General features: G+C 45.7%; 1 protein-coding gene across 1 annotated transcript in view; it reads left to right on the top strand.

Moving 5' to 3' along the window:
- LOC115325746 (mucin-7) overlaps positions 1-23,353 on the top strand; it is a 77,986-nt gene that overhangs the window by 5,480 nt on the left and 49,153 nt on the right. The window lies entirely within an intron of this gene.

Genomic DNA, 23,353 nt, shown 5'->3' with positions numbered 1-23,353 from the left:
CCGCCTTTCCCGAGACCGGGCAAACATCAATCTAAAAAATAAGTATGAGGTACTCCAGGGATTCCTACAAGTATAACCTAACCGAGAAAAAGAGAAACCGTATTTTTCCTCGTTTAGATGACCCATGTAAATTGCGTGAAATTCGATCATCACCTGTTTCTCGCCAGACTTCCACATTACCATCGGCTATCGAGGATTGGAACTCACTACCTTACAACATCGTTTCTATAAATTACACTACTAAATTTGTTGGATCATTTACCCTCTCTCTAACTAACTTATATATTTCTATAGTTGTGCTTATATTTGTGCTTACTGTTCTACTTCTTTGTTTCGTTACCATCCCCTCGTATATTGCCCCACGGGCCCTCAAGGAAAATAAATGATGAGGATGATGATGATCAATACGAAACCAGTGCGCACCTGTTAATTTAAATTTCGAAGCAAGTGACAGTTTAAAGTAAAAAGGTAATTCACCGCTAAGCCGAAAGGGCGGTGAAGGCTACGTGTTCGTTGGACAACCGTCGGTCTTGCATCGCATGATCACGCCCTACACGCATATTCTCGCGCAGAAAGCGGGATCAGGCGATAAAAGGCGAGCGATTGATTGTTCCGGCGAACACGTAGCTTAATCCGAGCTTTTAACTTAGAGGCGAAAGAAGTGTAGACGAATGTTGGAAGTCAAACAGGGAAAACATTTAGATATTCTTTGTTACGACAAGAGCATAAACAACCAGTAACAGTCTTTCTTTTTTTTTTAGCCATGAATATGGTTAAATGGCGGACCGCTTAAACAAAATATGTTCGGGTTGTTTCCAAGGCAGTATTTACTAAATGCCATATTTTTAAAGAACTGCGAAATAGTGAAACAGCTTTAACTCGAGTTCTGTCGGACGTTTGCATTTAATGCACTTTGTCCTGGACTGCATAAGGAGGGGGGAGGTTTCTTTGGAAATCATTCAATGAATAAGCATACGAGTGATCAGATCGGTAACGAGTGAAAAGGACCATGAGGTTTTAACAAAGCGCTCAGAATACACTTTATGCTATCATGTCATGACGAGCATGCAACAGTTTGCGTTTTCGCGCAATGTGACTCGCTGCGAAAAGAAGAAACTACGCTCGCTGCTGATTTTCTCAACATGTATGGACCGTGCATGCTCACCTGCCGCAACCATCCACACGCAAAGAGCGCAGAACAAACTAGCACAAATGTGCAATGTCTACCTGTTCTTGTTACTGTTATATGTCCAGAAGAGCTAAAAAAGAGCTGACATCCTAGGTAGAAATAACAAACTTTGGAGAATATGAAAAAAAAAAAACACAGATATCGTGTTATTTGAGCTGTGTCAAGCAGTGTACCCCTGCGGACGATATAAGCTGAAACACCCGATCCGGTCTTTTTTCTGTATATGTCCCCACAAGCTCCGTTGTTTCTCAGTTTGTCAAATACAGTCCGAGGCATGGGACCTCAACTTCGCATTGCATTCCGGGCCACAGTTCTCTTAAAACACTGGCAGTTTCGCCAAAGGAGCATGAACGACTGCTTCAGCTCATGTTGTCCGCAATAGTATACATCGACTCTTCTGAGCCTCACGAAAGTTATATGTTTCTTTCGTTAACGACTCTGACTAGCCAACGTATATCCAAAACCTTATTACCACACTTTAAAAATACCCCAAGTAATCCTGTTCTTTTACCCAAAATATAAAGTATTTTGTGGTTAAATTAAAAAAAAACACTTTTTTTACATTTAATATATATATATATATATATATATATATCTTCTTTTAGGTTGAGAGACATTTGCCGTTGAACAGGTAATTGTATTTTATCCTACGATTTGTTTCGTTTTAATTATTGGAGCGGTTGTCTCACCCACCTGCTTTGCGGGAAATTAGATGCACCGAAGGCTTTTAGAGCGTATATTTACAAACGAGATGATTAGATTGCTCAACGTATACTGTCTTCGCCATTTCGTCCTCGAAACAGAAAAAAAACTCCACGCGTTATAACCGTGCCCGAACACGTCTCGTGACTTGCGTGTTTACCGCGTCCAAAAAAGCGGTCCCTCGACTTCCGCCCGATCATCGTCGTAGAAGCGCCGTGTTGTCGCCGGCTGCGGTCCTAGCAATGTCGGTATACAGCAGACGTCTATGCGGCAGGCGCCCGTTCTGCTGCAGGTCGTCCTTCAGTTCGACAGACCGCGGAAGTTTCAGCAGCCAAGAGTTGGGACACCGCGACGACAGCGACACTCGCGTTCGCCCGTTACTTTTTTGGTCAAAACTTCCTGCACCAACCGACAGGATCGCCGCATCTGCCGACACGACACGCTGGCTTATTTGACGTCTTTCGTGGCCACTTCGGAACCACTTTTGATGCACGGGCTAAAGAAAACGGTACAACCACCCGTCAAAAGGGAGTTTTTGAGAACCGATTTTGCACATCCGATGTGGTACGAAGGGCCTTCCGGTACGAAGTGCACACATGCGAGTCTTCTAAGACAGCGCATGCGCAGTTCGTACCAGAGGAACCATCGAACCGTGTTGGATGTGCAAAGACGGTTCCCTAAAACTCTTTGAAGACACGTTCGGGCACCGTAGCTCTATTGCGCGAATCGCAGGCTCTCCAGGTCTCGGTTTTTGCGAGGCTATTCTGCAATGGCACGAGTTGCATAACTTTCCCCCAAAACTACACGCATTTGAGGAAAGTGTTATCTCCGAGCATCGCCCTGTACACAACGCGGGTTGACACACTCCGAGTGGCGCAACTAAACATCCTTTTTTTTTTTTTTTTTTTGCGATTCATAGAACGGGGGCGACCGATAGCAACTGCGTGCGTTCAGAATACCTTGACGTACGATCGAGGCATTCACTTCAACACGTCGCCCGGAGCTTAAAAGCAGAATCTCCAAAGTGTATGGGCCGTGCGGTGCTCGTCATGTTTTCCGCTGAGTCGATGAAACTTTACGGCTTTAAGCTCTCGAGGAGTATTTCAACCTTATAAACGAAGCGACACCTTCCCATGCTGTATTCGATATTTAATTTATTTATACTGTCAGCCAGTGAGAACAATTGCGGGAGTGGAAATCACAACATTTAAAACAAAACATACACATTAACGGAAATAAACGAACTAAACCGTTGCCCAATAAGAAACGCCAGCATTCTACAATGAAATAAACAAAGCATAGGCAAAAAGAAGAAAAAACTACCTGAAAAAAAAACAACAAATGTAACACAAAATCGCCTCCCAGAACGCAAAAAAAACTCGCTTTCAAGTTGCATTATATCTACTGGGCTTCCCAAGCAATATTTTCAATGCATTTAAAAGAAAACATTTAAGTTATGTACATTACGCAGCTGTATCATCTGTAGAGCATCCCACCCTTTAATCGCTTCATCTAATTTTCCAAACACAGAACTATTGTATTTGCTTCTCGTTTCCCTTCTGGCATTTCTCTTTCCTGCACCAAGTTTTATCCCTTTCCTTTTAAGATTTGTTGATGCCTTCTGCGAGGCGGTTCTTTTCTTCTTCTTTTTATTTTTGTTCGTTGTGAGTTGAAAGATCTGTTCTGTGCCCCGTCCTCTGTGTGTATATTTAATCATTTCAGGGAAAAAAAGAAAATTAATTTAACCCAATTATTGTGAACAGGTATGTTTGACATATATATACATGCTATGACGACACCTTGAGGATTCGCTGGTGTAAAGATCAAAGTTTTCGAATTCATTAATTTTGACGTAATTATAAAAACCGAGAAAGAAAAATCTTAACTTATCAAACTTAGTTCTATATTCAAGTACTGGAAGGTTGTCAAGTTCACATAGTTCAATAGGGGAGTTAATGTGGCGATATTTGTTAAAAATAAACTTTGAGGGAAGCCGCGGAAATTTCTCAAATTCAGAACATTTATTTTATTTATTTATTTACTTATTTAGGAACATTGCCTGACACCTACAAGGCCTTCAAGGCAAGCGTATGAGGGTCCCACATTATTTTGGCATATTTCATAGTAGGTCTAACGACAGAATCATAAGCGGGTATATGTATTTCAAATGTGAAGGTAACTATATAGCGCGCTGATTTTCTATACCAGGGGTCTCCAAACTTTCTGGCTAAGGGGCCGAATCGGGGATTTGTTGTGGGGGTTGCGGTTTTGAGGGTCGGAAAATAAATAAGTAAATACAAACAAAAAACTCGAAGTAAATATCCTCAATAATGATTTAAGTACAAATTTTAAACTTAGAGTAACCATGACAAAAGTATCTAAGGTGGATGATCATAAATACATGTCCTTTATATTAAAATTTAATGTTTGGCTAACTATCACATTACAAAATAATTGGGACCCAGAAAACTCGTTGCAATAGCTACAACACAGGACATTAAGTACAATATACATGAGCACGAAGGAATTAACCATGTTCAATTAACCCGGGACTGAGGTAAAGAAGAAACATAAAAACGTAGAAGAGACAGAACGACGCCTCTGAGACGTCATCCTGTCTATTTTCTGTCTCATCTACGTTTTGATATTTCCTCTCTATCCCAGTCTCAGGTTCATTCAACATGGTTAATAATCACCAGCTCGCCTGCACCTTTACGAAATTTACAAAGGAATTTCAGTATACGAATAGTTCCACGGATAGGAATCAGAGGACTAAGAATAGTGATGCTGGTGATGACAATGTCCAATGAATAATATGGCGAGAGGACCTGTGTGACAAGAGGCAGTCTACTCTTGTTTTTTATGGCGCCTTGGTTTGCGCTGTCGGTGTGCGGCGCGGCGCCGTTTCTTTACTTTTTGCGCCGGTAGTAGCGGGCCTGCTGGCAGTGGGCCACGGGCCAAGTTTCTTTGAAAGGACCACGGCCAGCAACGGGCCGGTTGTTCTAGACCGTTCAGGCACCTTACACATATTATTCTGGGAAGGGGCACAATACAATTTTGTGATATCCCAATGACAGAGTTGACGGACCATCTCGTTTACTAAGACCATGAGTAGAGCCTTGCGTGGATAATAGTTTGATTACCTGCCTGCGATCCGAATCCGCAGACTTTGCATCCGCCCCCGAACCGCATCCGCAATGTTTTTTAATAATTGAATTCGCATTCGATCCCCGTCCGCATGCCTTGTATCCGCAGCCGAACCGCATTGGCATAATTTGGAACCGCATCCTACCCGCCATCCTCGCATTCGCGTTATAGCATATAATCAAGCGGGAATAAAAAAAATATTTTAAAAAAGCGTCTCTATGGTACGTTATAAGCAGGGTTTTGTGCTTTCGGATAAATTTGATAAAATCCGAAAAACACTCGCCGCTAAAAGCTTTTTCAATTCGGATTTACCAAAAAATTTTCAATTTCTGAAATCACGATAACAAAAAAGGCAATCTTTTACAAGGAAGTTACTAGGTCAGGCCACAGGTTGAGCGGCCATCAGGAGGGGCCTCCCAGATTCCTTCAAGATCTCGTTGTATGCGCCAAGAAACTGAGGGAAAGGAGCGCGCAGAGACGTCAGAAGGCCGAGCTTTTGTTGCGACGATTAGTGGCCATAGACCTAAAACTAGTAGCCTTTGTCTCCACTTCACTGGTCGAGGGCGTTAGAACGCAGGACGCCGGCGTCTGGCGTTTGGCGTTCGCATTCGAACGCTTTCAACGAGTGCAGAGGAGACAATGGCTTTAGGCCCTACCCGCTAATGCCTCCAACCAGAACTCGGCGTTTCGACCTCCCCGCCCACGCTCGTCTCCTCAATTCTCTTCCTTAGTAAAGTTCATCGTTTATTTCGTAAAGGTTCGTTTAGCAAAACGGCAAATTGTACTTCTGGGCCACGACATAAACCGCTGTTTTAGATTCCAGATTGAACTTCTTGGAGGAAAGTAGGGTTATGATTTGAGAACCGTGGAAGCTATGAACTCTTAGATTCCATAAACGGAACAGCTGAGGCTTCTATCTCACCGCTCCACCTGTCGCAGCCGTAGAAGGAACGGTATAATAGAATGAAAAAAACAAATGTTCCAACCATTACGTCAATAAGTTCAATGATTTTAATGTGTCTTTTTCAAGTTATGTTTGGACATTCAGTAGTACTCATGGCAAGGGCGTCAATGTCATGCGGTACAGGTGCGTTCCTATATATCTAGGGCCGGCAGGGTTATACCTGCCGGTTAATATGCATTTTTGTTTTCAATTTTGAAAATTTGGAAACAAGCCGAAAATAAACTCCCTACTTTGAAGAATTGGGAATCTTACAAATATAAACCCCGATAAACACCGAATATTCGGCAAAAAATAAACACCGAAGAACACACTCCGAATTTCACCAGAAATAAACTCCGAAGACACAGAATCCTAATTATAAGTCTTATAAACCGTTTGCTTACCTTTGTGCAAAGAACTCTTCAAGTCAGAATACGGTGAAAGTCATTTTATCGTATTCGGTTTCGTCGTATTTATAATATAATCGATCATTCTTCCAGAGACACTTTGCGTCGCTGGAAAGGAGATATAATTTGAGATCACTTTGGGAATCCGCGACACACTGCCAGACGACGCACTTATGAGGAAGAAAATTTTATACTTTTTGCTTCTTTGCTTCGTAACACCCACTTCAAGCAGACGCGTATTAATGAACAGAAAGTCAAGGCGCAAACGAGCTGGTGTATGTTAGGCATAACGCTACCCCGATACTGCAGGTAAGCAAAAGAACGACATACACAAAAAGTTCCTAACACAAGTGAAACCCTATTTTCTAAAATGAAAATGAATGAGGGACGGACTAATAACATTTTGTAATTTTATTAAGGTCATAAATAAAAAAAAGTGTAAGCAAAAGGCAGTCACTCACCGCAGCGAAGTACTCGTGTATACGTAATAAGACGGGAGTGGACCACTAAGAAAGTACCACCATATTCAATAATGTCAACGCCTCCTATTGGTTTCACTTTTAAACATGAACCCGCAACGGCTTGTTCCGAACCACACTTCCCAACTGTCGAGTAAGAAAAGGGAGAAAAAAAGGCACTCCAACGTCACGTTTCACTTGTCGATGGTGCTTCTACTTGCTTGTCGCTTGTATACGTTTTGGTTTTTCTTTGCCCGAAGAGTGTTTGCCGCTCTTACCCAGCCAAATAAGAACACGATTTTCCGGCCCGAGTGATACCCCTGCACTCGTTCCTTTTTCTGGGTACAGCATTTTTGGCCAGATAGAACGCTCCAAGTCTAAAGCGACCTTTGGTGAGAATCGGATATTTCTTGGCATAAAGAACAATTTTTTCCCCAAGATGGCACCTTCTTTTCTAAGAGAGTACGATAATTCGCTCCCGCAAAACATTCGACGATGCGCTTTTTATTATCTCACACTTATTCACTCTACAATCTGCAGTCGCAAACGTTTCCCGGGCAAAAAAAAAAAAAAATGCAGATCCAAATTCGCAAATATCTGACCCGCAATCCGTCAAATCTCGTTAATTTGTATCCGCAATCGCCAGTTGACTGCGGATACGCGGGTGATCTGCGGACTTGCGGCGCTCTAACCATTAAGCCGGGGTCCCACTGTTCACACATCATACAAAGGACGGTCAGCAAACACGAGTCGCCGCAATATCTGTGGTTCGAATGCCGCGTGCCAAGTGTCTCCTCAAACTCATTGCCATGCGACATTGGAAGCACGGATCTCGCGGTGACTCGCGTTCGAATCTGCAGTCAAACTGTCTTTTGACATGATGTATAATGGCCGAGTCCCATTAGAGCGACAAACAGAAACAAACGACAGCGACAAGCCTCAAACCAGAGTTTCGCGATTTGACAGGCTTTGTAAAATAAATGAGGCTAGGCTCAAACGGGAGCATCACGCACGCGAGGGTATCTTTGGCAGGCTTGCAATCACTCGTGCTTACTTCACGAGCACCGAACGACTAAACGCCTGCCAAAGATACCATCGCGAGCATGTTGCATTTGTTTGAGGCTCGTCGCTGTCGTTTTGTTTCTGTTTGTCGCTCTAGTCGGACTCGGGCATAAGCAGTGTGACCCCGGCTTTAGTAACCACAGTGGCGACCAACTGAGGAGCTACAAAAGCGACCGCAAATCTGGGGAGAAGCTATAGACCTTTTCTGCAAGTGCGCCGCCATCTTGAATTGACGTCACTTCCAGTATGGGCGAAAACATTGTTTTGTCTTTTCCACACCAATAGGGGGCATTTAGGATAAAAGCGCAATCGTCACACTTTCTCGTTTTTCCTCCCCTTTATTTTTTTACTATTTGCAGGTTGAAACGTTGGACTATTTTTTCGTCACCCATACCGGATACTCCTGTTAGGTGGCTGGGGACGAGAGTACGCAGAAAAGGTCTATAGGATAGATGGGGCAGCCTTCTCAGACTCGTTCTCCGGAAACCTCTGCGGCCTACTTTCGGTTGTGACTCCGTCGCGGGGGCTGCCTTTCACGCAGCACTGGCGCGACATGGCCCTCACGACATGGCCCTCACGCTTCGGGAACCTGTGCGCGTCCCCTTCAACCTCATATTGTTACCAAGTATTTGGGATCGCCTGAAAGGGCCCTAAAAAAACTTCAGTCTCAAAAGTAAAGCGTCGTCTGCTCACACCGATAGGCGGCACACACGGGGAAGCGCGGTGGATCGGGCGAACACGACATTTCCGGTTGCGACGGTTCAGAGGCTGGACAAAGAAACTCAAGTTACAGGACGACTTAATCTTTAACGCCACTGGACTGGCGCGGATCGCGCAAAAACTTTAAATTAAACTTTCGTTTTTTTTTTTTTTTTTCGTTACAAATATTGAGTTTTTAAGCTTCGAATTTTGAAGGTAATTATCCAGGTATCGTTTTCAATCGTTCCAGGTAAGTTTTTTTTTTTTAAAAAAAAATGGGTTTTGACTTGTCAGTGACGTCACTCTAAAAAAATCTGGGGCGTCTACTTTCCCACAAAGCACTAGGAACAGCCCATTGCTGCAACATTCGGGGGGAACGCGACGAATGACGAAGCCGACGATGTGAGGTCAAGAATGCGCACGTGCCGTGCCAACAGCAGCGCCACCACGGCGGGCTGACGTCAAAGTCATGCGTAGTGGTATATAGAGTTCTTCCAAAAGAGCAGCAGGTTACTGGACAGGGCAAGCACAGTGCGGTGTACGCGGTTTGTTTGTGCGTGAATAGCCATTTCGCGTTCTCTCCCGAGATTAATTTCACCCTTTTCGTCCACAGCGCACATCTAAGAACGAATTTCCAACGCCTCGGTTTTAATGCCTCCACAGGGTCGTAAATATCTCGCTTCATCCGAGGCATCTAATAGATTATTTCGAGCTATGGGACAGGCAGAGAAACCTTGACCGTTTGTGTCTCCGGAACAATGGGGCCCCCCGAAAGTATGTCTGCTATTGATCCGTCTTGTATTGTCCCTGTCCGGCAGTAAGCTCTATCGACAGCGTTCCTGCGCAAATCAATACATCAAGAACATCTGGCTCGAGCCAAACAGCGCTCCCTGCCGGAGGCGAACGCCTCTAATTTCAAGCGCTTTTATAAAACTCGCTACCTGTTTTCCTCTCTCTTTTTTATTTTTGTCTTTTTATCGCTTACTTCGATACAGACGTATCAGCGTCGTCGAGTTACTGAACAGGGGAAAAGAATATCACCATGTTTACCGTTACAAAATGACCAATGAGTGTCAATTGAGTTTCTAATGTATGCTTCTAACATGCATTAAAAACTCGATAGAAAATCATTGATCATTTTTGTAAGGGTACTCCGGGAGACTCTAGTAAACGGCGAAGTTCAGAACACCGTGGACCAAAAAACAAGCTCTACCTGGAGACTGAGGAGAGGAATCGAAGATACATTTTTTTTTTCTCCTGCAAGGCAATGCCTGCCCTCATAGGAATCTCAAATCTCAGGAGGCAATCGCCAACCTTTGTTGAACGGTACTTCACCACCCCCTTATAATCCTGACTGGGCACCGTCAGACTTTTATCTTTTCGGCCCACGAAAGGGTGCGTTTCGCTGAACAAGGTTTGAAAACAACGATGGCGCTATTTGGGGAGTGAGAACATGGCTACGTGAGCAGAAATCAAGCTGGTACAGGGAAGGCATGCGTGTCCTTGTTTTACGCCATCGTAAAGCCATAACACTGAGCGTAGCTTATGTACAAAAAGCGTGCATGTAGGAAAGATGCAGTAGTATTCGGTTGGAATTCAATCTGTTTTCAAAAAACAATTTCCAAAAACGAAAAAAAACAAAAACGTGGGGCATTGCTTTCTTAGCAATCCTCGTAGTTCTTACCCAACTTAGTTCAGAAAGAACGCTATTTGAGTTTAAAATGTGTACATTTTGATAAAAAAATAACTAACATTAAAAACATATGCAAATGTATTAATTCATACTATAATTAGAGAACCAGTATCGCTCCGCGAGGGGACAGACTTTATTATATATATATATATATATATATTTATTTATTTATTTGTTTAGATAGATAGATAGAAGAAGAAAAGAACCCTTAGGTGAAAACAGCAACAACGGACGATTTAATCTTCGACGTTTCGGCCGGAGTCCGGCCTTCGTCAGGAAGCTTCCTGACGAAGGCCCGACTCCGGCCGAAACGTCGAAGATTAAATCGTCCGTTGTTGCTATTTTCACTGAGGGTTCTTTTCTTCTTCTATACAGACGCCTTCGGCCCCCCGCCACCATGCCCGGTTGTATACATATATATATATATATATATATATATATATATATATATATATAAAGACTTTTGGGGTAAAGTGATTATACCTTATATTAAAATGCACAACCTTCGCTCGATCTTTTTCCTAACAGACAACGGGACTGCGCGCCGTCACATTACCAGACAAAGGAGTGACTTTGCTGGCGGAAATTTTTATCTCTGTGCAACTTTCCCCCACCCGGAATGCAAACTGCGGTCATGATCTCGCATGATCTTTCAAAACACTAGCAGTTCGCACTGACAGACGTTTTTCCTCTCAGACGAAATGTCAAAGAGTATCCGAAATCTAGAGCACTTCTTGCGAGGAAAGGGGGGGACCCGTTTCCACGGCTTCGTGCAGTGGCCGCCAGGGGCAGTCAATATTTGTCGCTTTCGTTGAATAGGCGAGGCAGCCTGCCATTTCATTTCTGCTTTGACTGCGAGGCGCAAGCAACGTGTGCAACGAGCTCCCTCAGTATAGTATCTTCACCGTCGCAGCAATTTTCGCACGTTGACAAAAAAAAAAAAGAGAAGTGTGCAGGGGAAAGTATCTAGCGCTTGAACTTTTCTGGATTGAAGTTCAATACCCGCTCGGGTGTCTGGTTTTATTTTTTTATTTTTTCTGTTAGCTGTCGTGGTATTTTTTTTTTATCGTGTAATATTTTTAAGCCCAGAATTCAATAAAAAAACAACGCGTTCCTTTTTTTTTTTTTTTTGTGTGTGTCAAACAAACCTGGCATTAGACATTCGCTCAAAAGTTTTTTTGAGGTCGCTGCCTTCACTTATTGTGTGCCATTAGCGCATATAACCACTGGCTCGTTTCCGTCCGTACATCGAAAGGATTTAGTCTCCCCGTGCTTTGCGGAGGAGGAAACAGCCCTGGCTGCTGCAGTATCGCTGCTGTGGGCGCGACGGAAGGGCTTCCCTTCACGCGAATTGGGGGCATCGCGGAGGCCCACACCTGAAATGAGCAACCAAGTTTATTGTTCTTTTTTTTTGTTGTTTTTTCGTAAATAGCGCGTTCGTTTATTGTTGAGAAAACACGGCATTCAAACATGAACCTATCGCGTCGCTGCGATTTTAGTCTATGTTCCGGGAAGGCTCGATTAAAACACGCGCGTGCTATCGGGCCGAAAGAAGGAAATTACGACCGAGAAAACAAACAAAAGGTCTCCGCTTGTACTTTTGTCTGAGCTCGTAAACGAGTGCCGCAGACTTTTTTTAAGTTCAGCCATGCTTGCTGGTATAAAGAAAAAGAAAAAAAAATGGCACTTACGCAAACTGTCTTTTTCCCCCCTCAAGTTGCACGTTGTGTTTAACGAGTCCTATACTTGGTTTCGCCTTCCGATGGTCACAAGCAGACGCTAGAAGCCAACGAAGCCAATTAAATCCGCGTGTGCGTCACGCCATCTCCGGGAGATGAGTTGCAAAACGCAAGGCGCGTTGTCACGTGATATATCTGCAGCGCTGGATTGGCCGGGACGGCTCGCCAAGTCCGCTGCGCTCCACCATTGGACGGGACAAGGTATAGCTGTGGCGGGTACAACCTCCCACCTGGAGCGTCAAGAATAGGGCTATAGTTTATGAGGAGCTGCTTTCTGAAGAGGAGAGGTTTCGAAGCAGCTTTCGTGTGATTTCAAAAGCCGAGTCGTCTTCCGCTATGTTTTTTTTTTTTTAGATCTTTTTTTGTTTTTATTTTTTTTAGGAGGGGGGCGTTTGAATATTAGCGTAACGCGTTTGCTTGATGCGCTGGTTCGGAGTCAACGGCGACTACGCGTTAAATTTGTCAGCTGTAGCGATGTTGAGCAGCAACATACGTCTGCGTATTATTTCTTGTGATGAAGAGTAAATCCGGAATAAACAACAAGAAGGAACATGCTCGCAGACGACTGCTAAAGCTTACTCCATCTTCCAGGCGCAAAAAAAAAAATGGCCGCCAGATATAAAAAACAAAACAAAAAAAAAAGAATTTTTTTGTAGGATTTGTTATATTATTGGGTGCTAGAGGAAAACAGTCATCCCCGTTAACTCCTTATTTCAAACTTTATTTTTATCCATTTGCACATCGAAATGGCCGCAAACGAGCCGAAACACGCACCTGATCTCATTCTACCACCGTCTCCTTCCGCACGATAAAGTAGACCCTCTGCTATAATTACTGTCAACATGGCAACGACGCGTCTGCTGAATAGGCGCAGACACAGAGTCTGAAGAAAGCAACAGCCGGTGCCAGTTTTCATATTCTGCCTGCGAATGTCAACCAGGAAACGCTGCTTGGGGCACCAAGCTAGGCTTCCAAACAAATCGCGCTTCGCGCGGTCACGCCTCCCTTCGCTCCATTCCGTTCGGGAGAATGAATGGTCATATCGGGACCGAGCCTGCACCAAGCTTCGTCGGAACCGCCAAGGATTAAGCGGGCGACCTTTGCCTACTCTAAAGCGCGAAACACATGTACGACGAAACCGTCCGATCCGACGTCCGACCGCGCAATACGACGGTCGGTGGCGAGGGATTTCAACGCTCTCCGATGCTACGAACACCCTCTCCCCCCAAGGTCATTCCGGCAGTCCGCATGTCGGATCGGAAGGTTTCGTCGTACATGTGTTTCGCGCTTAATCGATCCCCGCAACTGCGCGCCCTGCTTTGGCTAGCAATGTTGTGTTGACTTTAGCAGACAGCATTCAAGAAATGGCGTCGGCTGTTGCTGGCTTCAGAAGCTGCATTCATGTGTGCGTCTCTTCAGGAAACTCTTTGTTCCCATGTTGACGAAGCCATAGAGGACGGTCATGCGGAAGGAGATTGCAGTGTGGCGCGATCAGGCGCGTGCTTTGGCTTTTTCGCCGTGCTCTTCAATGGGCAGAATGTGAACAAAAATAGATTAAAATAAGAACTTAACGCAGATGGCAGATTTTTCAAGAAACTATTATTGTGAGGAGACTTACAAGAAACTTTTGTTTTAGCTCGAAATTGGGACTACGTTTCTTTTGTGTGTGTTTTTTGCGGCAACATGAGGGTAAAAAAGTCCGAGGACTCCTAAGCACTTTTTATGAGTTGTGAATACGAAAGCATGAATGGTCGTTCTTCCGCTCCCTTCGTTTGTCTGCGGCGTAGTGGCGCGGACGTCCATGTTTCGTAACTGCCGCGGTAGCGGCCGACGGCCGAGCGCGCGCTGCGCTGAGCTCGGCCGTACCCTCTCCGGAGTTTGCCCGAGCGGGCTGTGCGGCCAGGCCCTCACCGCCGCACCTCTTACCGGCGGCCGGGCCGCTTAAAGTACCTCGATATGTTTGCGTTTGTCTTGTAAGTAGCGTCAAATGCACCAGTGTACGAGGCCCGTGTCTCGAGCGGCCCTTGGTAGCAAATGGCGGCGCAGCATTGAAATGAGCGGCCCTTGGAAGCGAATGGTGGCGGAGCACCCGCTCGTGGCACGTGTCTTTCGCGTTTCCACATCAATAATAGGCAGTATACTTGCAAAAAAAAAAAAATTATCGAAGGGCTTTAGGGCCGCTGCCTGCGCTGCGCCCCCATGGTGAAAGCTTCACTGGTAGCGGTTTTTTTTTTTTCTTTTTGGTTTTTTTTTAACGTAGTGCGAGAGCAAATGGGAGTTCCGTTCCTTGATGACGCGCGCCAGCCAATGGGAGCCTATCCATCAGATTTCTGCTACAGACGACAGACACGCCCCATTGGGACAGGGGAAGGTGCCGTTTGGCGCGGCTTCCAAGCTAGTCACGTCGGTGCACTCCCTGGGACAGCTAATGCTTTCGCATTACTAACACTACGGACCACCTCTCGCACTTTTTCGATCTCCACAATCGTTGATCAGCAGAAGCCATGGTCGCCTCTGTTCTCCTCTAGCATGACGTTCGTTATCGTTTTCAGCTGCATATCACTGCTCGGGTGAGCTCGTTACATCTGTTGATCTAGGCGCTGTGGAATTCGATGAGACTGCTGCAACGAAACGGATGCAGATTTTCTAACGCACGGATCCACCGTCAAGGCGAATCATGCAGTACGTCCTTCTGAACTAAATTACGACTGGATTCACCAGAGTCTCTCTCTTCCTCTATCTCTCTAGTCCTCTTTCTAACTTTTTCTCGCATTATCTACATTTCTTTGTGAACTCGCCTATTTCATCGTCTTGCTGAAGGTCAAATTGAAGACCAAATTAAAGGTCAATTTGAAGGTCAAATAAACCTGGTTTGTTATTAAGGTAACGACGAACGGAAAGGAGTCATAGAAAGCCTTACTCGTTCACATGACGTCATATGAGATAGATTAAAAAAAAATATGTGGCTTATAATATGACAAGCTTTTCTTGTTGCAATGTCCATTGTGGGAGAGATTCAAGTCCTTTGAGTTGATGTCTCACACAATTTGTGCCGATGGAAATTTTCTGCTTCATAGAATATGTTTGCCCCTTGACTGAAAAGTATTCGAATATCTGATGCAATCGAACGTTCATTTCTTCACTCATACGTACATTATTTTGGTAGCGTAGTAGAGTGCATAACATGTAAGTAAAAAACTCGTCTGAAAACTTAAAAAAAAAAAAAAAGAAAACACTTTGGTGGCACAGGGGTTTTGTCTGGGCCACCGAAGCGTAAGATCTCGGGTTCGAGCCCTGCGCAGTCCCTTTTCCGAGGACTCTTTGGGACTTCGTCCATAGCCTCGGTTGCTTTGCGACGCGAAAGCACAATGAGTTTTCTCTCCGCTACTAGCATCGCCTGGGGACGCACGGCACGGAACAACCACACACTTTACTGCGGTCTTATCAAGCGAGGATGCGCGCAAGAGCTACCCTCGTGCCCACACTCGCCAACTCAGCAAACATGGCGAAGCGCACCCGCTAAAACGCCCACGCCGTTTAAAAGCGGGAGCAGACGGTGACGTCAACCCACAACGTAAAAGAAAAAAAAATTATCTCGACTTTTGCGTGGCCGTTGCACCGAGTCGTCGACGGCGAATTACAGTAGTTGTTCCTTTGACATTTCTCGTCGTATACGTACGGAGCCTGTCATCGCCGTGTGTCACGCGATGCCTCTTCTGGCCCTGGAAGGCAGCCTGCTGGTATTTGAGGACGATGCGAAGGATGTTATTTTTAAGGCATCCGTAACCGCTCCGTCCGGGCGGCCTCCAATTACGCTCAGATATTGGCAGTCTCGCATCGATTGCGGCCGTGTACCTGGGAGATCAGTGATCTACGAGGAGGGCGCGGTTCCCAGTCTGCCAGGGTCGACTGGCTTTCGTAAGGGGGACTGGCATGACGTGTGCCGTTCGTTGAACGGAGCGGCAACTGCGTTAGGCGTAGCTATAGTTGTTGCAACGTATGTTTGATATTTACCTGGGCGAAGACTTTGCCACGCGTCTCACTAGCTGCCGCCGGCTGTAACTCATGGATAAAATTCCCCTGTATTGCTTTGTTTTGGAATTACCATTTATTATTGCCTGCCATGGGTAAATTACATTCTTAGCTTCGTTCACTTCGTGAACAAAGAATGAACTACAAAGAATGAACTAACAAAAAACTTAAGTTGTAGCTGTCACAGACGCATGCCGTATGTTCTCGCGGCTAGGACGCCGAGCTTCTTGTTTTTATTAACATAAGGAAGGATAATTGTTTCTGAGAATAGTTACAAGATAATTACTTCTAAGAAGGGTTACACTATATTGGGAAAGCAATATGAATGCTCATAAGAGCTATTTCGGAATAAAATAGCTTGTCTCGTTTATAGTCCGTGAAACGTTTCCCAAAAACAAATATTTGTTTTCCCTCGAACGGTCAACCACTTTGAATCAGCTTGAACTACGACACTTGCAGCTTAAATTAGCCGCAATGAGCAGTTCTCATTGACGAGTTGCGGGAACTCCTTCGTGTAATAACGCTGCCCGCAGTCGATCACCCGTAGTGCCTTCACAGGGCGGGAACGGTAGGGAAAACTTTCAGTTGTCCGCCTCCAGCACTTAGCTTTCTACGTCCATACCACTTCGACGTCTCGAAAGTTTGGAGCGTACACATGCGGCCAAACCACGACGGAATAGACCGATCTCACCAGCTAATTTGAGTACGCCACCGCTGCCTCTATGCATCGTGGGAGCTGTAGTCTTTCTGCACACGCGACAATCCTGCTGGAGGTGTGCGCGAGCAGAGCGCGAGACGGCATGAGCTATCTCGTGAACTGGCGTCTGCCTCCTACGAACTACAGTTATGGCGGCGTCACGCATGCGTGGAACGCTTGGTGAGATCGGTCTATTGGCAACGAGCGCGTGCTGGAAGCCGGGGATCCGAAAGCCCTGCATGCCGTTCATATGCCATCAGTGACTAGTATAGCCACCTACAAAGCAAGACAGCTGCGCATGAAGTCATAGTTAGTGAATCCCCGACCCGCCCCAAGCGGAAAACGCGCTGAAGCTCAACGAGAGACGCCGCAAAGCGGCAGACGCGTCCGTCGTGGCGTCGCCGCCTGCTAGCGTCACGCTCGTTGTGAGGCGCTGTGAGACGCGCTTCCGGCGACGCTGACGCAACCTATGCGGAGCGCAAGCTCGTCCGTTTCTTTTTGCAGGGGTTGGGAGGATGTCAGAACGCCGACCTCTTATTGGATGATTGAACAAAATAGTGGGTACACCTCCAGCATTGAGGTCTACCCACTATTTTTTTTATCCAAGTCAGTCAGAGCTCGGCATCAGTCTGATGTCACCGCAACTCCTGCGCAAGCAGCAGGCGACTTGCTCTCCGCGCACGCAACATTTCGAAAAAAAAAAAACAAAAAAAAACGGACACGTCATTTTGCGCGTACGTTTATCGGAGCAGACTCTGACACCGCTCGGCTCACCGGCTCACGTCCGCCAGTAAAAGGGAGTATGCGTACTCGGTAAACGGGCGGCCGTTTGGCGGGCCGCAGTGGCGGGCTCGGAGGGACACTTCCCTTATCGAGGCGTCACAGCTGAGGAAGCTCGCGCTGAAAGCGAAGCGGGAGCGGCGGTCTGCCGGAGGTCGAAGCAAGGTTGAAAGACAATCCGAGGCCCCGGACACGCCTGGGTCGCCCAGCTGCGAGTGCTCCGTAATCGCGTAATGGCACATGGAACGCAGTTGGGCTGACAGAATCCAGAAGGTTCTGTTTTCTTCTGCTTCCTCGCTGCCGCCGAGGAACCCGAGACCTTCAGGAATACGTACGGTGGCGATGCCAAGCAGTAGTCGGGATGGGGGAGCCTGCCTTCAATTTCACGGCACGACTGGAAGTAGTTACCATTGAAGTCAATCGATTTCATATCACGCAAGGTTTTGGTCAAGTGCAGACTTGCAAGGTACTCCCTACAAGTAATCAAATTACTTGTGATCGACTACTTCTTAAAGTAATGTTTAATTATTTTTCTACTTTTATTATGAAGTAATCACTAGTAATCTCATCACGATTGGCAGAAATAAAATTGCTTGTAACTATTATTATTTTCCCCTCCTCTTCCTAATGGCCTCTTTTTTTCTACATGTTTCCTCCCAAGGAATCATCGAACCAAATCTCCGACAAAAGGATGGTCTACGAAAATTCGTGGATTAAGATGATGTGCAGTTTCTATTCGGAGACCCTAATGGAACAATGACAGTACACAAGGCACGTTTTCAGACCGGCAAAGAATCCATGCTTCTTAATATCTGAAGTAATCGGAAAACTAACGGATACTTTTTTCAAGTAACAGTCAATTACTTTTCCTCACAGGGAATCAAGTAATGTAATTTTAAACATTTTGACCATGAATAATTGCAGTTGTAATCTATGTATTCTTTTTTTAGTAACGTGCACAAAACTGCTCAAGTGGAGTCATCTTCACTGTGCGCGTAAGAATCACTCGTATTAACACGCTTCTAAAGGAAACAATACGCTTATATTCCCTTGAATGGGAGTGGCATATGCGAAAGTAAGTTGGTGGTATACACTTGAGCAGGCTATGAGGTTCCATGACCTGCTCTAACGATAGGTCGAAATGTGTTTGATCGTGAAGAACACGTGTCTCAACCTCATTTGAGTGTGGGAGCCAGATAGCAAACAGCGGAAAGGTCGAAGGTCAACGGGCCTCAGAAGTTTTAGTAAGAGAACTCGTGCTTTATGCTTCTCGTAAGCTCAGTTTTGCCAGTGACATCTTTAAATTAGATTTGTCCCTTTGGGCCCTGATCTCCTGTGATAGCAAGAATTAAAATGACACCGCCCCGCCAACGTGCTGGCATTTTTAATAGAACAAGAAAGCTAGTACAAGGTCAGTCCAGTTGCTCAATTCAATGGGGAATTAACTAAGCTCAACACGCCTTCAAAAAAAAGGATCTGTTAATTTGAAAGTTTTTATTTTCCTGACGATTTTCGGTCACAACGCTCTGGACAGACACTTGTCTTTTAGTGGTTATATTTTTTGTCGACGAGAATCCCAAGCTCATAGGTTTACCTTTGGCAGTTTCTCCTGGTGATCGAGAGTTCGCGCAGCCGAGATGCATCCTTCAACAAAGAGTTCGCGCTTGCAGCCTAGTAGCGAAATTGTTGTGCAATAAAGAAAAGAACAAACAAACTTGGAAGCAAAAAAATTAAAATAAAAAAGCGAAACAAAGGGCAGAGGAACACAGATAAGCGTAAATTGTGTGAATACGTTAAAAGAGCAGAGCTAGTTTTTAAGCAAAAATGAACCGGCGAGATGAGATCAGTATGGCGCATCGCATGCCATTTCTGGTGCTCGAGACATGGGAACCGGGACTCGTAGCCGGCTGCCCGCGGGCCACGTCCCAGCGAGTCGCTGGCCGCGTGTTTGGTACCCCTGGTCTCGAACTACTGGGATACCCCACCTACCTATGGACGAAAAGAAATTAATTTTCTTTCCCCCCCCCCCCCCCCGGCCCTTTTTTTTTTCCTGGTGATTTTTTTTTTTTTTTTTTTTTTATGGCAAGTTTTTTTCTTGGGACACGGTAATTCCCTGCTAACCCTGCTCCCGAATTTCGTAAAGTTCCTGTACGGGCTATTGTTTGTCTCACCAAGTATCGTCAAACGCTCCAACGCACGAGGCTCCTGCCTCGTGCGGCCCTTGGGAAGCAAACGGCGGTGCGCCTCTCACAGGTGGCACGTGTCTGGCACGTTCGCATAACACACGCTTCTCGCTACTTGTAAGAAATGCCAAGCGTGTGAGTCATAGCAAGGGACTTTAGAGTCCGAGGACCTTTGTCTAAAGTTTAAACAATGCCAACTACGAGACAAGGCCAGAGCATGACGTCATCGTTTTTGAATCCTGCCCCATATAAGGCACCCCAAAACTTCAGTTCGACGTGCTGCGCACTGACATAGAACGGACAGCTCCAACTTTCACGAGCAGCTTGCCGACTGGTACAACTTATTAAAATAGGTCATGCACCTGTTACTGACTACAAAAAAAAAATAATAATGATCGGGGTTTTCTTTGCCCTATTGCAAAAACGTGTATCTTTTTTTTTTTTTTTTTTTTTTTTTTTTTTTTGTAGTTGATACGTATTTTAGCCGTTAAAAAAGTTATGCGCCGTTGTCAAGCCCCTTCTAAAAGTTGGGGCCGTCGTTTCGACGTGAGTGCGACGTGCGTTGAACTGAAGTTTCGGGGTGCATTATATGGGACAAGAGGGTGTAAGATGACACTTTTTGTTTTTAGAGTGTAGCGGTAACCGGTCTGTATCTCGACGGGGATACGCGACAAGGCCGCAGACGCGTCCGTCTCGGTGTCACCGCGACGCACCGTCTCGCGTGCAGCTTGCAGCGTCTCACAAACAACTGCGTCGCACTCATTGTTTGTGAGACGCTGGAAGTCGCGCTGGTGGCGACACTGATGACGTTTGGCCGGAAAGCCTCACTCTTTCTTTTTGGCATTGCTATTGAGCGCCGTTGGTGCCCCGTTTGTTTATTGTGGCGCCCCCCGCTTCGCCGTTCCTCGTTGTTTTCGCGAAGCACCGCTGCAGTGACGTCCTGGCAGTCAGCGGGACGTCGGCTCGCAAAACACGGAAGCCTGAGTTGCCCGACGCATCCCCACACCCACGCCCGTCCGCGAGTCAAGGAGAGGACGGGCGCACGTTGCTCGCCCGAGACGAGCCGCCGGAGCCCAGCGCACATCTGCCGACGACGACGGCTCCGTTCACGCTCCCTTTCTGTCTGGCTCCGCGGGAGCCTCACAATGGCCCCAGATACGTCGGAGAGAGCGGCATTTTTTTTTTTTTTTGCCGCGGCATTGTGCAGGTTGGGAGATCCAGTGGCATCTTCAGCAGCTGCAGCGCGCCGCCTCTATATTTCCGAGCACGCGCTGCCAGCCGTCAGCTCGAACAACTGCGATGCTACCGTTTACTCGCTTCTCGGAAAAGTCTAAATCGGCTCGAACGCGGATTCCGATTTTGAGAAAGGACTCCGCGGCGCCTTATGACCAACTATATCTATATATATTTTTTCCTTATCGGGTTGTCTCGTTCAACATTTTCTACGCTCTAAGAAATCCGGTGTTTTTGCCTTTTTCCTCAAAGCACTTCAGAAATCCAACCCCTGGAACGTACGGGGGGAGCTGACCCCCGATAATGACTAGACCAGTGGCGTACCAACTTGTTCTTGAGTGAGGTAGGGGGGAAACAAACTAGACCCCCCACCCCCCCACGGCCGGCGAATGGTGCCCTTGGTATCCCTTGGGCGCCGTCGGCCAGTATTTGCCCTACCCAGTGGCGGCTGTTTCAGGAAGGGAGGGGGGACACATGCCTTGCCCCCCATTCTGAGAACAGGGGGGCGGCAATTGCCCCCCTTGCCCCCCCCCCCCCCCCCCCCCCCCCCGGTTGGTACGCCCATGGACTAGACTGATAATATGTTTAGACGTAAAGCAACAGTCTGTGTGTTGAAACTGGGTATGGCTTTTCACCATGCTTAGCGTCACAGCGCAGACAGTTACTTTTAAGCCAAAACATACTTTCAGCATCGTCGTCCGCCGAGACTGCGGTGATTGGCTCTCCCATTCGGTGCTCTGCACGGGAGATGCAGACACACCAGATTTCTCAGAGTGTATCGTCACTGGCAGGTAACGCAGGCTGTGTCCCTGTTCTGACCACTCTTCTCAACTAACGACCAAGTTAAAAAAAAACTAATATATATATATAGAGAGAGAGGGCGGTGGAGAAAAGCTCACCGGAGAAAAGCTCACCGGAGAAAAGCTCACCGGAGATAAGCTCACCGGAGAAAAACTCACCGCAAAACGGCAGATGCGGAGAAGAGCTCACCGGCCTTTGCGCGAATGCGGAGAAAAGCTCACCGATTTTTTTTAACTGAGCGGATTCCGCGCCAAACGTGGCAATTTAAGACAATTCGCATTCGTCACTTCATTAAAAATATATCCTCGTTTTTGTAATATTCTTGAAGTTCATTGTGCATATTTACTAATTCCTCAGAAATTAGTAATCAACCATTTTGTATATTAATAAAGTCGCAAGCATAAAATCAGAATACTGTACACCGGTAAAAAAGACAGCAATTTATTGACAGCTGACAGTGCGCCGTCGCTAGCTCTGTCAGATAAAGAGGTTTGTTCTTTGCGAGCTAATATTCATTCATTCATTACAGCGGTGAATAGCGGTGTGCGAACAGTTTCAGTTCCAAATCTTGTGTAATGCCTAATAGATAAGTAGGTGTTTGTCGATGTGATCAGTGTCGGCTACGCTGTTTTATTTCTGTTAATTTGACTAACAAACCTTTAGTTGCGAGAACAGCTTCGTCCTGTCGTGTTTGTTGTCTTCACTGCGTCGTCGTCGTTTGAGCGGTTTTCATCGTGTATAACGTTTACCAACTCGCCCGATTCACTACCTTACAGAAGACTACTTCTTATATAGGTCACGAGTAACAACGGTGCCAGTGTGCAGCTCTGAAGGTCATGTGTGGCTCGCCGTAGAAGGACACTAACACACAAGGGCAACGTGTGGAAACACCAGCACGAACGTCTAGAAAACGTGCTTGTCCGTGAAAGTAAGAAACCTAGATATCACACTAACCGTTCTATCCTGTTTTCAAAGGTTAACAAAAGCTTAAAAAAAAAATTTCAGGCACCGCGTTGTTGCGCATACACTTTCGGATTTTCGGCATTTACAGTTTTGATTTTTAGGTTTTAGGCAGATATTATTAAGTGTTCGAACATTTTCCTGTTTTTCAAGTTCATTAAGTTATCAGTTAGGTCGTTAGGCTTTCGCTGCCTAGAGAGTAAGCCACAAAAAACACTCGCCCGCAATTCTTAATTCGGGAGCAATATACCCAATAAGCTTAACAAGTATTACGAAAAAGGTAATTTTCTTTTCTACAAAGCTGACGGATTTTAACGATAATAAATTTATATATGTTATGTATGATCCAACAGCCTCCCTATAAAAAGAAGAAAAAAAAATCGGTGAGCTTTTCTCCGCATACGCTCAATGGCCGGTGAGCTTTTCTCCGCATCCGTCGGTTTTGCGGTGAGCTTATCTCCGGTGAGCTTTTCTCCGGTGAGCTTTTCTCCGGGATTTATATGTATATATATATAGACAGATAGATAGATAGATAGATAGATAGATAGATAGATAGATAGATAGATAGATAGATAGATAGATAGATAGATAGATAGATAGATAGATAGATAGATAGATAGATAGATAG

The sequence above is a fragment of the Ixodes scapularis genome, unplaced genomic scaffold (genome assembly GCF_016920785.2).
Source record: "Ixodes scapularis isolate PalLabHiFi unplaced genomic scaffold, ASM1692078v2 PGA_scaffold2__306_contigs__length_199485367, whole genome shotgun sequence".
Taxonomy (NCBI): Eukaryota; Metazoa; Arthropoda; class Arachnida; order Ixodida; family Ixodidae; genus Ixodes; species Ixodes scapularis.
Note: the sequence above shows the minus strand (reverse complement) of the source record. Positions and strands in the feature narration are given on the sequence as shown.